A 16547-nucleotide genomic window follows, 5' to 3' on the forward strand; every position below is an offset into this window, starting at 1 on the left:
TTCAAAGCGAGACGTGAATTTGATCTGCAGAATCCCATGAAACACGAGAGTTCTGTTCAGGAGCAGTGCCCACTCCGTTTGCGTTCCGCGACAGATTCTGGTCAACCTAACCTATCAGACTGTACCCTGACAACCCGCAAGATACACAAACTTTGGCTGTCGCCAGCTTCAGCCTGCCGTTCGCTTCGTGTGCAGTTTGATACAGCGGGCTGGAAATTGCAGCACAGACAGACGTAAGAAAAATATACAGTTCCAAACAGGCTTCTTCTCCCCTTTCTGGTTTAAATCTTCTCTGTATTTCAGCATCACTGTATATATACTGACAGGACAAACCTCGCAACACTTCGACTCCTAATACAAACATCTTCCTAGAATTATTTTTTCCACCATTTCTCTCTCTCTGTCTCTCTCTCTCTCTCTGGTCTGTATATTTGTGATGTCCTTTACTGTCGATTTGTTTTGGCATTCCATCTCCACTATCGTATTGATTTTCCTTTGCCGTTTGTTTGACAAATAGCATCATATAACTCAGTCAATTAAAATAAACAAACAAACTTTCTTTTCACGCACAGTGATTGAAGGCTCTGTAAGTAATGTGCTGCACTCTGCAGAGCTGAAGGTAAAACTTCAATAATTCCGTTGCTGAAAAGGTACTTTTCCCATAAACAAATTTGAGAAATGAATTTGGAAATTATTGTCACTCCCTAAAGGCTATCCGAAACAGCTAGCACTTAACCTTTAAAAATGGGAGATGTCACAAAAATTTGTATCAATTTGAGCGTGATTTAAACCTACGAACGCTATAATTATTTTTGGGGTGGGTGGGTGGGGGGTTAATTAAAGTTGTTAGTAGCTCAGAGCGTACAGAGTTCATCTATACAACGATTATTAATAAGAGACGAACTGAAAGGCCATGGACGCAAAAAGCCGTGGCCTATTTTAAGATATTATTAGGGCATTTGTTTAGAAGGACTGAGGAAAACCGCGAGACATTTCAGTTCAAATATTTTAACCTGGACATCTAAAATACGAGGCTGCGAAGTTCTTTTTGTTTAAAAGTACTTTATTTGCGAGTCACATTCAGCCTAGGTTTTATTTTTACAACCAAAAATACACCATCGTGAAAAGTAAGTTCTGGAATTCGATGCAGGTCGGGTTCGACTCTGAGAAATACCGACCACTTTCTATAGTGGAAATGCTATATATAGAGAAGTCTGGTGTTTTTCTATGTCGTGTGGACCTCGACCTTCTGCGTCTACTCGCTCGGACACGTGGTGTCAGCTGTCTGCTCTTACACGCAAAAAAAAAAATATATCGGCACAGAACACACGAAGTGCAACGCATCGAATTCCATTATCAGAAGATTGTTCACTAGAAATAAAATTTAACTCGTAAATAATACAAAGTGACATAGTAATTAAAATATAAACTGCAGACTGTTCAGTTAGAGACTTCGTGTTTTCGCTGTTACGAGAATTAAGAGTATTTTGGGATGTGTCGTATATTCTGGTAGAAACTGACCGACGTTTCAAAGATCCTTGCTACATCCATGATCAGGGAGTACTTAAAAAAAGAACGCAAATTCTTTTTAATCAGAATGTGGAATTTCTGAGAGTTTTATAGCAGTGTTTATAATCATAGGAATATAATGATAAGATGATAAGTGTTTAAATACGTCTTCACCTCTTGTGCATTTAAAATGAAGCTGCTTCCTTGAGTTGCATGTTCCATGCACCTGTCTGTATGACCGCGTGTCACATACTACGTGTAAGTTACATCTGCAAGTGTCCAGAAGGACCAGATCGTTAAAGTTTGTCATTTCCTTTGTTATTTTTTCTTTATATGCGATCTAATCAAAATTACATCCTAGACATTTACGTTACAGATCAACGAAGTCATGTAATATGATTAGACACGTAAGTCTGAATGTGTAATAATGAATAGCACGAAAATATAAGGAAATCTTACGAAAATCTCTTTATCCCGTCCACATAATGCATTTAAGAGTTTGGCATGATTCTAAAAATCAATACCGATTCTTTTCCCCCTAAACAACATTAACACACTGAACTTTGTAATCACGACTCAGTACGTTTTATTCCAGGTAAGATATAAATTATTTAAATATTATTTACAGTAATTTTTTCTACATGTCTGTTGCTGACAAGTATTAAAATATTTTTTGCTAAAATGTTTCGGTTGGTGTGACTGCGGACAGATTGCGACGGTTATCGATTGAAGTGCCTAACACTGTGCCGGAAGTGATGAGAATCCTAGTGGTATTTGATGAAGATGTCCTGAGGTGAGAGTACACATTGCATTAATCAGCGGTCAATCTGAGAGCAAACAATCTTCTGTTCCTCTCAACGGTGTTTCGAATCTCTCCAGACTCCATCTTATTCAACATCATTGAAGGACACTAGTAACGAAATATTTTTATGTACTGAGAAGCCAAAGTAGGAGATACGCGACTTCTTAACGTTTAACCTGATGCGGAAAGTAGATAATTAATTTCGTCTACGGGCAGATAATTCTGCTTTTTTTATCGTAGAATACAAATATCTAACAAGCTGACAGTCTATTATCCAAAAAGAAACTTCTCTTCTGGAAAACCAAAGTCTGTTGCCGTGTTCATACATCCCCGCGACTGAATTCTACACCGGTCCAGATGAATCCATATTTAATTAATTAATTAATACGCCTAATTACGATATAAACTAATACGGAAGAGAGGTAATGAATGACGGAGTAAAACGCTGTTAACATCAATTTCACGCGCAACAGGCATTACTGTGTAGATCATGAAATAAAAAAACTAAACGACTAAGAAATGCAGGAAGACGGTGCCAATGTATTTTTGGTCGATTTAACTTCTGAAAACACTACAAAAGGCACGATGTAGTCTTGGCAACAGACCGTGCGACTGAGGCGTGTAACTTGCTGTCTCATAAGAAGATAGATGGCACTTCACTTCTCTCCTACCAACTTAACAATGCTTCTTGAGATTTACTTTCAATTACAGTCCAGCTGTTGTGTGACTGGATTAGTTAAAACTCTTTCTTATATCATGTACAGGGATCCTTTTTTGCCAAGATGGATGAAACTTTATGCAGACGTGTAATTTTTGTGAAGCTAATAGTTTCTTTACAAGTCATTATAACAAACGTGAAGGGTGATAACTATATTCACAAGGGTCGTACACTGGACTCTATTCAGAGGTAGTAAATAATACCTTACATGAAGTCAAAGTATTCAAATTAAGCCTAGGCTAAATGACGAATTGCAGCCAACTGAATTTTCGTTAAGAACATATGACCGATCGCACTTGGATAAGGTATTGTACAGTTATTAATAATAAAAATAATACTAGTATTAGCAGTATTATTATTAATAATAACAATAAAAACTGAAACAGCACTCACTTTTCCAGTATCGCCGCCCCGCTGAAATCTGCTTCATCATGGCGTCCAGCATAAAAAACGAAGTTACACACGATTCTAACTTACGCCTTGTGGTAGTGGCAGGAGGACACAGTTCACTATGAAGCAGCTGTTTAATTCCATATTCAACCACTTGTTCACAACAGTAGCCCTGATGATTAATGATAACGAAGTAAAACCTGACGTAAACTGTGCAAGTTTCAACATGCTTAGTGTTTACACGTCCAAGTCGTCTCACTGATAATTTATGAAAAACTACTGTCTACATCTGCCACCTGGCGAGGATATGATGAGTTAGAGTATTTTCCCATAATTCGCTAGTGATACCTTTGTTTTGTCAAGGTCATAGTGGTGAGAAGTGTTGTGGAAAGAACGTGTGCTAACTGTGTGTGGATTTTGTTGAAGTTGATAAGAAGGATGCACTATTTTGGTGAGTAAGAGATCCTAGTTTGTGTTAATACATTAAGGAAGTACATACATTTATGCGTACGTAAAGAATCTTTCAATCATTTCCAGTCTCCACGTATTCGTTAGCAACGCGCATATTAACACGTATAATTTCTGCGACGATAACGTTTCTCAAAGCGTTGCAGTGCGAGGCTGTCAACGATTTACATAATTCTAGTGATAGCTTTCCTTGTTTGTTTGCTGCTTTAGAATACACACGAATAAAGTTGATCCATTAACCTTGGGTAATTTCTCGCACCAGCTCATGACGTAGGGTGGAGTTTCCCAAACTACGGCCGTGGTACCCCAGAGGGCAGTGGAGGGTCGGATGACTTAATTATAATACACATAAATTGATAAGAAAAATGCTCACATCAAATTATACATATACAATTTTATATAGGTTTAAGGTTTACTTATAATTATTTTTGGCATTGATAAATCACATCTTAAATCATGATTGTAGGATGGGGGCATCAAACTTTTTATTTACATCCATAAAGCCTCTTACTAAACGAATTATGGAAGCAATGATTTATTCTACCTAACGATCATTTAGCTTAAGTCACTCCCTTAAAATGTAAGCTTCTGAGATCTCAATACAGTCTGCTCGTTAAGTTAGTAGCTCAAATTATATGATGTCGGAAAACAGGATGATCAGTGAATAATGTATTGGAAAGGATACGAAAGGAATCGTTTGTAATGTAATATAAGATATCCTGGTACTTGTATGGATGGACTGAGGTAAACCACGAGATACCAAACTCAGGATAGGTGAGCTCCGGGCCGAGACTTTATATATATTATATTTTATTGTGGTTAGGTTTGTCCAGAAGTTTACGTACAGAAAGATCACGTCTCCCTCAAAATTTTTCTTTTTGCCATTTCATTCGAAGTTACAAAACTCCTACAGATCTAAAAAGCGTAACAAAAGGACCTGTAAGTTATGTTTAAACTTTGATAATGAGTTACTAAAAGAAGTATATATGTGGAGTACATATACAATTTTAAATTTCTCTAAATAGAACATCTTACGTTTCTGAGCAAACTTATGGATCCTAGAATGGCTGTCTTCTGGGTTGTAACGCCGTGTAGTCTGGTACAAGTTTACCAACGTTTCATAGGACCTTACTGCCTCCATCGTCAGGGAGGTCATCGCCTTGTGAAACGAATATCTTACATATGGCTACTAAATATGTTTTTAAAAACCGACGTTAATTAACCTAGTGATTTAGATGAAGTGTTTTATAGTAGCTATTAATAATTTTTGTTGCGATAAAAATAACCTCTAATCCCACAGCATTTAATTTAAATTTTCTTAAAAACAATTTTTTTATATGTATTTTATACCCTTAGAAACTATATATTATGTCTTAAACAACTGTAAAAGAATACGTTATAATTAAATTCTATTACGTAAACTAAAGTCTAGAACAGAACATTTTAAATGGTCCTAAATCGATGGAAACGAATTACTTGAACACACTTGCACTCGAATCACGAATGCTGACAGCTCCTAAGTGTTTAGAAGGCGTTTCAATGAAGTGTTATAATTACAAAACGGTACCCTCTTATTGGAATGCACTTTACGTCATACAGTCTTGTATAAAATATACTATATACCAACATATGATTTTACACAGGCCACCTACAGTTCCTAGCAGGGATTAATTTACGGAAATGCGTCCCATCGAAGAGAAACCGGAAGTGATGTGATACTGAAACTTGGATGAGGTTGCGATGACTTTACAAGTAATTGAAGTTTACAGACATGTCCTTTCCACACCAGGCTCGTACACCGGACTGGATGTTAATGTGCCTGGCTGCTTTCGAGGAAACTCTCGTCATTCATTTTACATGCCTGTATATGCTACTGGTGCTGCTACTGGTGCTGCCTTCCCGAACTTTCGCCCTTCACTTAAAGCTGCTAGACAAAACCACAAGAGATTCTGGGAAGTCGACGTGACAGGCAGCTCGTTAAGAGTCTTATAAGGAAGGGTGTTTCACGGCTGTAAAAGGGGATGGAACTGCCCCTTATGTGTAGTCGAATTGTACCGTAGAAATATCATGAGTTTTAGACGTAGGTATGCTCGGTATATACGTGTTTAATAGTACGTCATTTATTTCTGTACACTGCAGACAAGGCAAATACAATTATGTAAGGTGGTCTTTACTTATTTTGTCAGTAAACGTTTCTAAAATTACGTTTTACATGTTAAATGGCACCGTTGTCAAAACAAAGCTGAACGTCCTCAGAGTGTGAGAGGGTGAGATCTCTGGATGAGAGATGCATCTACGCGTATATTGAATAAACACTGTAGGACGTCAGCTAAAGGCCGATGATCATCCAGGGGGGGTAAGAATCCGTCACCCTGATAACTGGCATGTTACGTTGGGCCTTGAATTCGGTCGTAGTATTCGGGGTGGCAAACGAAAAAGAATGGGCACGATGTATTTGGCACAGGACAGAATTCACTGATGGATTCATGTAAATGCGATTATTAAACTTTGGGTTCCGTAAAATGTAGGGAATTTGTTGAACAGCTGAGCAACTGAAACATCTTTAACAAGTAATCTGTTAAACTGAGATCGTTGTTTAGCAAAGTCTGTATTACTGTAACCGTGTTTTTTCTATCCTAATTAAAATTTGATTTCGTGATCCCTTCATATAGTAGATTATTATTTATTTATTTGTTTGTAGTGTTCTGTCTGACGACAGGTCCATATGAACAGGATCCTTCCATCCTTTTCTCGGACTGGGACCTGTTCATATACGTTCTTGGCAGATGATCCAGAAGTGGTTTGCCATTGCCTTCTTCTGTATGTGAATGGAGTAATTGTTGGGATGCCACGGAGAAACCGGGGAAGCCCCCGGAGGAAAACTCCGTGTTGCCTAGACCACGGCCTTGCCCAACACAAGTTATAAATTCGGGCACCGCCGGGAATCGAACCCGAGGACCCCCCCCCCCAGGATTACAAGGCCAGCGTTCTAACCGCTAGACCACCTCATCTTATTATTATTATTAGTGTTCTGTCTGACGACAGGTCCATATGAACAGGATCCTTCCATCCTTTTCTCGGACTGGGACCTGTTCATATACGTTCTTGGCAGATGATCCAGAAGTGGTTTGCCATTGCCTTCTTCTGTGTGTGAATGGCGTAATTGTTGGGATGCCACGGAGAAACCGGGGAAGCCCCCGGAGGAAAACTCCGTGTTGCCTAGACCACGGCCTTGCCCAACACAAGTTATAAATTCGGGCACCGCCGGGAATCGAACCCGAGACCCCCCCCCCCCAGGATTACAAGGCCAGCGTTCTAACCGCTAGACCACCTCATCTTATTATTATTTAGTGTTCTGTCTGACGACAGGTCCATATGAACAGGATCCTTCCATCCTTTTCTCGGACTGGGACCTGTTCATATACGTTCTTGGCAGATGATCCAGAAGTGGTTTGCCATTGCCTTCTTCTGTGTGTGAATGGAGTAATTGTTGGGATGCCACGGAGGAAAACTCCGTGTTGCCTAGACCACGGCCTTGCCCAACACAAGTTATAAATTCGGGCACCGCCGGGAATCGAACCCGAGACCCCCCCTTCCAGGATTACAAGGCCAGCGTTCTAACCGCTAGACCACCGTGGCGGCATAGTAGATTACTAAGACATAATCTAAAAAAACACAGAACTGAAGACGGAAAACAGGTTCTTAAGCGAAAATTGAAAAGTATATAATATTCTGCTGCAGTTGTACAGTTTTTGTCCGTTTACCACCCTCTTTCGGTAGGAATCACAGGCCAAATGGTACCCCTCTTCACTTTGTTAGTCTTACCCAACCTAGTGTGGCCATATGTATAACGCAGCATAAGTCATATAACGACAGAAAAAAGCTTTGTTGACTTTGCGAATTAACCCCCTTCAGCAGTTGGAAGTTTGCTGCTTGCAGGCTGTTGTCGTGGTTTTGTAAATGCGGTACGAGGGAGCTTACAGGGAAAAAGGGGTTGGGTGGGGGGGGTGGCTTAATATGGACTCAGGGATATTCAAAATAAGCTACATCAGTACGAGTGACATACCAGGGTAATGGAAGTTACGGAAAGGGATGCTAAGGGTTCATGGGGATACACTGTTTAGGTTCGGTGAGGGGGTCTCAGTTTGATTAATGACGTCAGCATTACTATAGAACTGTGCCTATACTGTATACACCAATTTGTATTATTTCGGACCCCGACATTAGCAAATTAATCAAAGTAAGTAGAGAGAGAGAGAGAGAGAGAGAGAGAGAGAGAGATACCCCAACCAGTTATTCTCCGTGTCAAGGCACCAGATGCTGCTATTTTCAGGGCAAAAGTAAGCACATTGTTTAACTCGGGTTTTATGAAATAATTTGAAGAGGGGTGAGAGATGTTTGTATTGTCAGTCATAGGCTTCAGGAACGAGGGAATATTCATATAGGCCTATGTCTAAGCCTGTGGGCGAAAAAGGCGGCAAGTGAGTTTCGAAATTAAAGCCATTTAACAGTACGAATCAAAATCACGTTTCACTATCCCTCCATTAATCTGGACTTTGTTCACTTGTCCTGCCTGGAGTGTTTGATGTTTAAGCTTTTTAATTATTCAAAGGAGCTGATTGGTCTTTCAGCTATAACCAAAGGACGCGTATCAAAATGATTCTGTGATTCTAAGTTACCGAGTTGCTTGTCGGTAGAACACACGTACACGTAAATGTTTCTTTTTTGAATTAAATAATTTAACAACTGTTGGATCTTGAAGTTTGTGAAGGCCTTTAATTTGTAGTCCATAGAGCTTGATTTTCGACAATAGTCTTTTTAAGGTTATTGCGATCAGGGTTGTAGAACTTTTCAATATTTGAGTGATGCTTATTTTGAATACGTTAAAAAATAGTTGTGATCTCATTAACAGCAATCACTAGATACGGCTGTGAAAATATATACTTCGAAAATTAATTTTAGCCGGACAATTTATAAGAGGGCACTATAAGACCTAAGCATAGATGAAAGGATAATAATAATAATAAAATGGATCTTAAATAGTGTGTGAGATTCTTTATTGGAATCAACTCGCTTAGAATAGGGTAAAGAATGATAATATTTCAAAGTGCATAAAACCGTTCTTGATCATATATACTTAACATAAACCGAGGGCGTCACAGGACACAAGGTCTTATTTGTAACACCTACGCAAGATGACTTCGATAACGGCAAAGCAGTTTCTAGTGTATCTGTTACGGATGGAACGACAAGAAAGGAAGCATATCGAATTAGGATGTGATGTTGCGAGAATGCGTCCTTGTTTTACGAGCAAACGGATCATACAGGTATACTAGGTTCCAGCGTTCTTGGCCGCTGAACTTTGTGAATTGGAACCTCGGAGCGAGTCACTTACCAGAAGGTAGCTGGAAGGGATGGCAGCAGGCAGCGTACAGTACACTCCAAATAAAATATTACCACGGTATGTAACACAGGAAAGTCGATTTCACTACACTACAGATTACTAGAAAATTAACACTGCAGAGAGTATTAGATAATTTTATCTTCTTCACAACTCTTCGGTCCTCTTCCAATTCTTCGACCCCTCACAGACCATCGCTTTCTAACATCACTCGATTCATCACTTCAATTATAATACGTTCAATAGCGTCTTCGGTTATGCCTAGTTTTTCTACAAGCTGACATACACTATCCAATTTCTTCGAATCTCTGGCGAAACAGATGCTCGACATTCTTAATTTTAGAGGACGTGTTCTTGCTTGCAACCCACTGTTTTACATCTGCCCAAATAAGTTCAATGTGGTTTAGATCGGGATTGTACGGCGGAATTCTCAGCACAGTACGTTCTTTGTCTGCTAAAATCTGATCAATCACATATTATTTGTTCTTTGACTTATTTCATTTGATTAAATCGTACAGTTGAGCTTTCAAAACGTCACAAAATGGGATGTTTATTTCCAATAGACAGGCTTTAATTTCGTCCTTTTTTGATTAAGACGTCGGTGGTTTGTCTGTCTGAGTGTTGTGATACGAGGCGTTATCAATGAAAAGAAAGGAGTTTGCAACGAACAGGTGGCATGTTGTTAACACATCAGTCACAAGACAGCAATTATCAGGCTTCTACAATGCTGCACTGACACAGATTGTACTGACCGACGGAAACTCCTTCCTTCCTTCATTGAGTGGTCTGCATACTGGGCACTTCCTGTAAGGTCAGCGGCCATAATCGGTGGATCGAGTTCTACAGCACTTATCGAGATTAATATTTTCGTTCTCTTGGGACACGGTTACGAGTTTGTTCAAACCGCAGACGCAAATTTACCGAACGATAAAAACATTTTGATCTTATTGTTTTTCTGATTAGTGTTTCTGTTTCACGTTTTGAAATGTCGCTAACCGGAGGAGTGTGCTAAATTTCATAACATCCCAATCCTTTGAGCCTGTAGGATTTTCAAGATAGGCGATTCTCGTTATGCGCGGGGGACTGCGTTCCTCTGTAACCGTCTGCAGTGAGCGTAAAACGGGAAACGTGTAACATGCCCGCGAATTGTCTAGAAGAGGCATCAATCTGTAGTTACCATAGTGCGAAAGGTGATGCAAGTCAGTGAAACTGCGCACGGATTTAGCCGGGCTAGCTTACACCGAATCATCATACTAGGGGAAATAAAAATTTACCAGTTTCATCGTTAATATTTTGAATAAGGAACCATTTTGGTAATAAAAATCTACAATAACCTCTGAGGATACCAATTTCGGACCTCCATCTTAGGAACTGCTGAACTCATAGCGGATTTGCAACATTCACTCTACCTACGTGTGTTTTTACTACTATCTAACAACACTGACAGGTGGTGAGCTCTTGTGGACAGGGTAATGAACTTTCGGGGTTTCACGAACGTCTTGACTGAGACCCATCGCCCTGATGAGGTAGCAAGGACCTCTGAAACGATGGTAAACTTTTGCCAGACATGGCGCTACAACCCAGAAGACAGCCATCAACTGAGCATATTGTTAGTTTCAAAATAAGATTTCGTGGAAAATTTTATAAATTTACAAAACCCATGAGTGCTTCTGTTGCAAAGGAATCAACAATTATTTTCCTCTGCCGTTCATCCGCTCAGGCGCTCCCCCCATTGTCCCCTGCCCTCCTGCGTAGACGACACGCGAAATGCATCAACAGGGACAATTGAACAATAGGTCTGTTTCAGCACTGGAGCCTCAAAGAAATGTCGCAAGCATCAATCGTTGCCAAACCTCTCCCTATGTGTACCTATATATTATCTTGTTTTTAAACCTTAAGCAGTTTGTACATACAAGATACACAAACAAATGTTCCCATATCTCGAAGATAAAAGTATAAAAATTAGCATGATACTTCTGACTACATGAAACACAATTATTCTTCAGAAGGTAATAATCGTTTCTTTGTTAAACTCACCGTCTTTGATGAAACTCGAAGGTTCAATATAGTATTTAGTGAGCGCAAGCAGTTTCTGTACCGAGCCGTATTTATTCAGTCCATTCAACTACACTTAGGTCTACCAAGTGAGCTCTTCTCTTCAGGTTTTGTAATTAAAATTCTACATGTATTTTTATTTGTCATACGTGATACCCACGTCATCTTCGTATTGTTTTGGTACTCCTCCTTGATCTTATTGGAAATAGAGTAACGTTTAATTCCAGATCGTGGTATCGAAACCAGAAACTTTTAACTACTGGGCTAGCAAGATGGGGCGTGGCACAAGAAATGTGTAGTAAACTAAGTCAAATTACGTGTCTTTCATGTTTTCAAGGTAATTTGCCGTTTGAAGAATGCGAAATGTGTATTTATCAACGATGTCTGAGCTCCAGTTCTCCATTAACTCTTCACCGGAAAATTATTATACTCATATTTCCTTTTCATGGAATGTCTTCGTTATATCTTTCTCAGGTTCCGGACAAAACGCTGTCATGGTCTGCGTTCAGTTCACCCCTGATTCTTAAAACGTACTCAGAAATTTGCGTTTCATTATAAAAAATCGAAGCTTTAGTAATTACACATTCCATTCCACATAAATGTTTTCTGACAAAATAAGTACCAGTACCGTCACCATAATAACGTATTATTTTTCTTTAATGTTACCTCAGACTTATGTTTAGTGGTTTTACGAACGATATACAGACACTTCTTACGAACCTCAAAGATTCGTGAACAACTGTTAAAAGTTAATTTGCCAAACTTTTGTATAAACACCATTCTGTGAAGGTGTATAAGGGACGCAGAGGTGAAACCCCATACATTCTTCTCCAGGTTTTAGATTGGCACTTCATGCTTAGGTTACTTTACCCCTTTGGAAAAAGTCAATTTTTTCGCGTTGTGTAAGAGGTAAAGTGGACCTTAGAGTCTATCTGGACTTGGTGGGGAAAATATAAATTCTAATCCTACAGGGATTTTTTTTTGTTTCAAAGTCTGTAGCCAGCTGGTTTACTGACTGAAATGATAAAGTAGCTTTGTACCAGAGTATACTCTTCCGATGTCGGCGGTTTACGATTATGATTTCTAGTGCTTGTTGCGCGTTGTGGGGTTTGGAGCCAACTAAAGGGGGGGGGACGAAGAATAGACTTACGCGCAGACCGGCGCGTGGAAGGTAACTGACACCCATTGTTGTTCACGCGACATTGTGAATCCATTTTCATGTCATGGGTTCAGTTGTATGACGAAAAAGCAGTCAGATCTATCGTCTGTCGGTCCGGCTGTCAAACTGTCAATCTGTCAAACTGCACTCCTAACGACTCACTAATCTTACGATCTGATTGCCAATCCATATGAAATATAAATATGAATCCATCATTCAAATATTTGGCTTTATAGTTACGTCTTCCTTTCGAGTCTGACTGTTGGTATATAAATAAAAGATATACGTGCCAATTGTCTGCTTTCAAAATAGTGAACGTGCTTCTAGAATTTGATTATATTGATATAGCATTAGTTAAATGCTAAATATAATGCCCATATTTCAAAATGTGGATAAAAGTTGGGTAAATACCTTATTTAGTACATTTGTTTTATTTAAATATCTTGTAGTTCTGTGTGCCCCTAGTGACAGATTTTATGACTGTTTTTGGAAGAGGACACAGCCCCTTCTTTAACCTGTCTTATTTTTACATACGTGTTTGTAAACAGTCTTGGGATTGCAGTGACGGATGTTGATTTGTTCATTGCAAAGGGGAAAAAAAGTTTTTGTACGGAAGACGTAACTTCTTTTGTAAAACTTTTTTTTCTACTCATGCTTTAAGGCAAATTTGTTGGGCCCGTTGTGATTAGAAACAACAACTACCGTCGTTGTAGCGTTTTCTGTATTGATTTGTGAATGTAAACTACTAATATTAACCGTTTGAAGTCCATTGGTCTCAGCTTCAGCAATCAATAACTTGTATTTTCTAAAGTGGGATTATTTCATTAAGCGGCAATGAACAGTTGATCTTTGCTGTGGTGAAGTGGTGTGTTATCTTTGCGGTATGGACTAACGTATGAAATAACATTATGCGTTGATTGCGCGAAGTGCATGGCGAGAACCTATTATGGGCTTCTTCTATTTGTCCGTCCGTGCAGTCGGTTCAACTCGAGAACCACATGACGGATTTAGATGAAATTTGATGTGGTGGTTGTGCTATTCTGCGGGACCTCAAAATCGTGCTTTTGAATATCCTGCGAGTGGCGACAACAAAATGACTGATGAGAAAATTCGTGAGGTAGATATTTAGATGCTGTGATCTGGTGGCCGAAGTGGGAACTACCGAATAAGGCGGTTTTATCACGTCTAAATGCAGGTTTCGGGGCATGTTTAGACCAGCTCCGGTTTTAGAGGATCAAGTTAAATCACATAATCCTATCCCTTATTTTGTATGCGTAGTTCGTCTTTAATGTATGCGTTAAAAGCGTTGATAAATCACTTTAACACCGTGATACAGGTGAACGAGCTTATTTCATTTCCTGGTCAATGTTAGTGCTGGGGACTGTACATGATTTTATTATCACGTTGCAAACAGACCGGCGAACATGTTGTGGTTTATTGCAAGCACTAATGGACGGAAGAGCGAAACAAGGACACCTGTCAGCGTTTGATCTCATTTCGGATACGAATCCGTGTATCAGCGAAGTATAGAGATTACTAAAACAGGAGCATTCCCATAAAATCAAAGCCACATATTCTTATTTGGAATACTTAGTGAAATCATTACATTTCTGATTCATCTAGCATACTTTAATACAATCGGAGGAGACGTTCAACTTTTTCTTAAAAGATGATATGTAAATGAGACCCGAATGTAAAGATTTAAGTAGATTAAGAAGTTAAATAAAAATGAGTTCCCGGTTAACAGTCTTCTTACGCTGACATCTACTATCGAATATTTATGGACAACAGTCTTATTATATAGACATATAATAAGCGAAGTCCATTTGTCTCGCACATCGTAATCAATGGTAAATACGAGAAATGTTTCTCCTGAATATAAATTCATAATCTGTAGCTTCTGTTCTCCTAAGCTTATTACAATAATCGAATCGTCGTAGATGATGTTGCAAAACCTTTGAAGGAAGAGAGAACTCGGTAGGCATGGGCGTTAATTATGAAGATAATATTAAAATGTAGTTTAAGGAAATAGAGTGGGATTGAGAGGAGTGGACGGACCTGGCACTGGATGGTGGTTAGTTGTGTAATCTTTTGAACGCGGTATCCAAGCTGCCGGTTCAATAAAAGCTGGAGAATTTATAGACTATCGGATTTTCTGTAAGGAGATTGCTCCATGCAGTTAATTAATTAGTTAGTGCCAGGAAGGGCCGTCATATTAGTTTGACGATGTGTGTATATGATTCTGCAAGTTTCGGAGAAGGAATTTTGATTTTTATTATCGCATAGCTTAAACAGGTTCATAAATTGTGGCGTGGTTCTGTGTTTTAGTTACGTTTCTTAATGAAAAATTGTACTTTACTCGCAGGGCATTGCCTGTGTACGTAAAAGGCACAAAGAGAGGTATAAATGAACACCCGCCTGTAATGTGTCAATAGTTCGTATCCCCGTTCTCTTCACCCCCTTCCATCACTGTAAGTAGGTTCTTTGATCATGCTAAACGAGACTAAGTCTCCTGCACACATAATCGTGTGTGCAGTACCAGTTAAGGCTGCATGTAACATGCAGTTAACACTAATCACAGTAGCTCAGTGACATAAACGTTAAAGCCAATTACGTAAATGACGTTTACCGCACTTAAACCTCTTCTCCTGAAGCTTTTCTCCGAGTCTTCAAACACAAACAGGGGTTTTACCTTTGAAGTGCAGATACTGCAGGTTATCGTTAGAAGCTTGTATAAATTGCATTGCGATGAAAGTTTTGCCGTCGATTACTCATGCATTCAGTTAAATTGTATCCTTGATATAAGAGATAAATATGGTAAAAAACATCAAATACAGCTTTTAATTCCAAACATCTGTAACAGTGTCCATGAGCTGTATTACCATTCCGAAATTTAATTTAATGACACTGAGTAATTGGCGAAATAGTGCACAGTGTGAACTAACGTCGAACCCAGAATCTTAGGGCCAAATCAAGGCCAGTAACACTCTGATATCTTTAATGTGACAAACTAAGTTATACACTTATTTCGTTTGATTTCTACCAAACTATGTACATATGAATAAAAATTGTCTTAGATATTATCCATCGTCTAGTAAATATAAAACGTAAAACGACGTTTCGGAGATGGGACTCTATATCCGTCTTCAGGTTCCTACACAGTTGGGCCCACTAGATAGAGCTAATAGGTCCGGAGATAGGGATTAGCTCTATCTAGTGGGCCCAACTGTGTAGGAACCTGAAGACGGAGATAGAGTCCCATCTCCGAAACGTCGTTTTACGTTTTATATTTACTAGACGATGGATAATATCCAAGAAAATTTTTATTCAATTGACTCTTCACCATCGTCAAGAAGTTTTAGATTTGATATGTACATATGCCTGCTTGTTACTTGTCAGAATGCTTCTTTCGCTATTTCTCACGATAAACTGCGCAGAAATAATTACACGTGAAACAAAGTACTAAGGATTAATTAGATTGTTAGATCTTACATCATGCATGACGAAGATAAGAAACAAATTTTGGGTAAAAATTCTTCACAGAACAAACCACTTTCGAGGTTTAGGCGTAAACAAACTTTTGTCTTTGAGTGTACTGTGAGCTTCTCTGTCTCCACAAGCCAAGTCATAGTAAATTAATTGTAAATAAGAGGAAGGAACATGGCTGTGAATAGTTCTGTTTACTCCTTTCACCTTATAAGAAGAAAATCAAGGAGCATTCTTTCCCCAGGGAACAGTAGACAGCAACGTAAAGTAATTGTAGGGCTCTGGAACTCAATTTATGTCTGACCCTACAATTACTTTACATTGCCCGTATTCACTTAAAGTGCCCTGCGAAGGAAATGGTAGTGATGAAATATATTATATAAAGAAAACAAACGAGATATTTAATTAGCTTTACTTAGGTGCACTTCGTTGAACAGCACTCTTCCTACTTGGTCGTAATGTAATGTAGTCTGCCATTTAGTTGGACTGTAATTACACTCTTGGTAAATTGGTTATTTAGTTCTCGTGAGAGGCGTTCAGTTTGATGAACTTGGTCCTC

The 16547-nt window shown here is 39.0% G+C and overlaps 1 long non-coding RNA gene across 1 annotated transcript in view; it reads left to right on the forward strand.

Moving 5' to 3' along the window:
* Positions 1 to 16547, forward strand: part of LOC110829710 (uncharacterized) — a 204719-nt gene that overhangs the window by 16233 nt on the left and 171939 nt on the right. Inside the window, exon 2 of the long non-coding RNA XR_015535953.1 lies at positions 3431 to 3870. This is a non-coding gene — a long non-coding RNA (uncharacterized LOC110829710). The remainder of the gene's footprint in view (positions 1 to 3430; positions 3871 to 16547) is intronic.

This window comes from Zootermopsis nevadensis, unplaced genomic scaffold (genome assembly GCF_977971745.1).
Source record: "Zootermopsis nevadensis isolate Lab colony 2312 unplaced genomic scaffold, Znev_1.0 Znev_ptg000020l, whole genome shotgun sequence".
Taxonomy (NCBI): Eukaryota; Metazoa; Arthropoda; class Insecta; order Blattodea; family Termopsidae; genus Zootermopsis; species Zootermopsis nevadensis.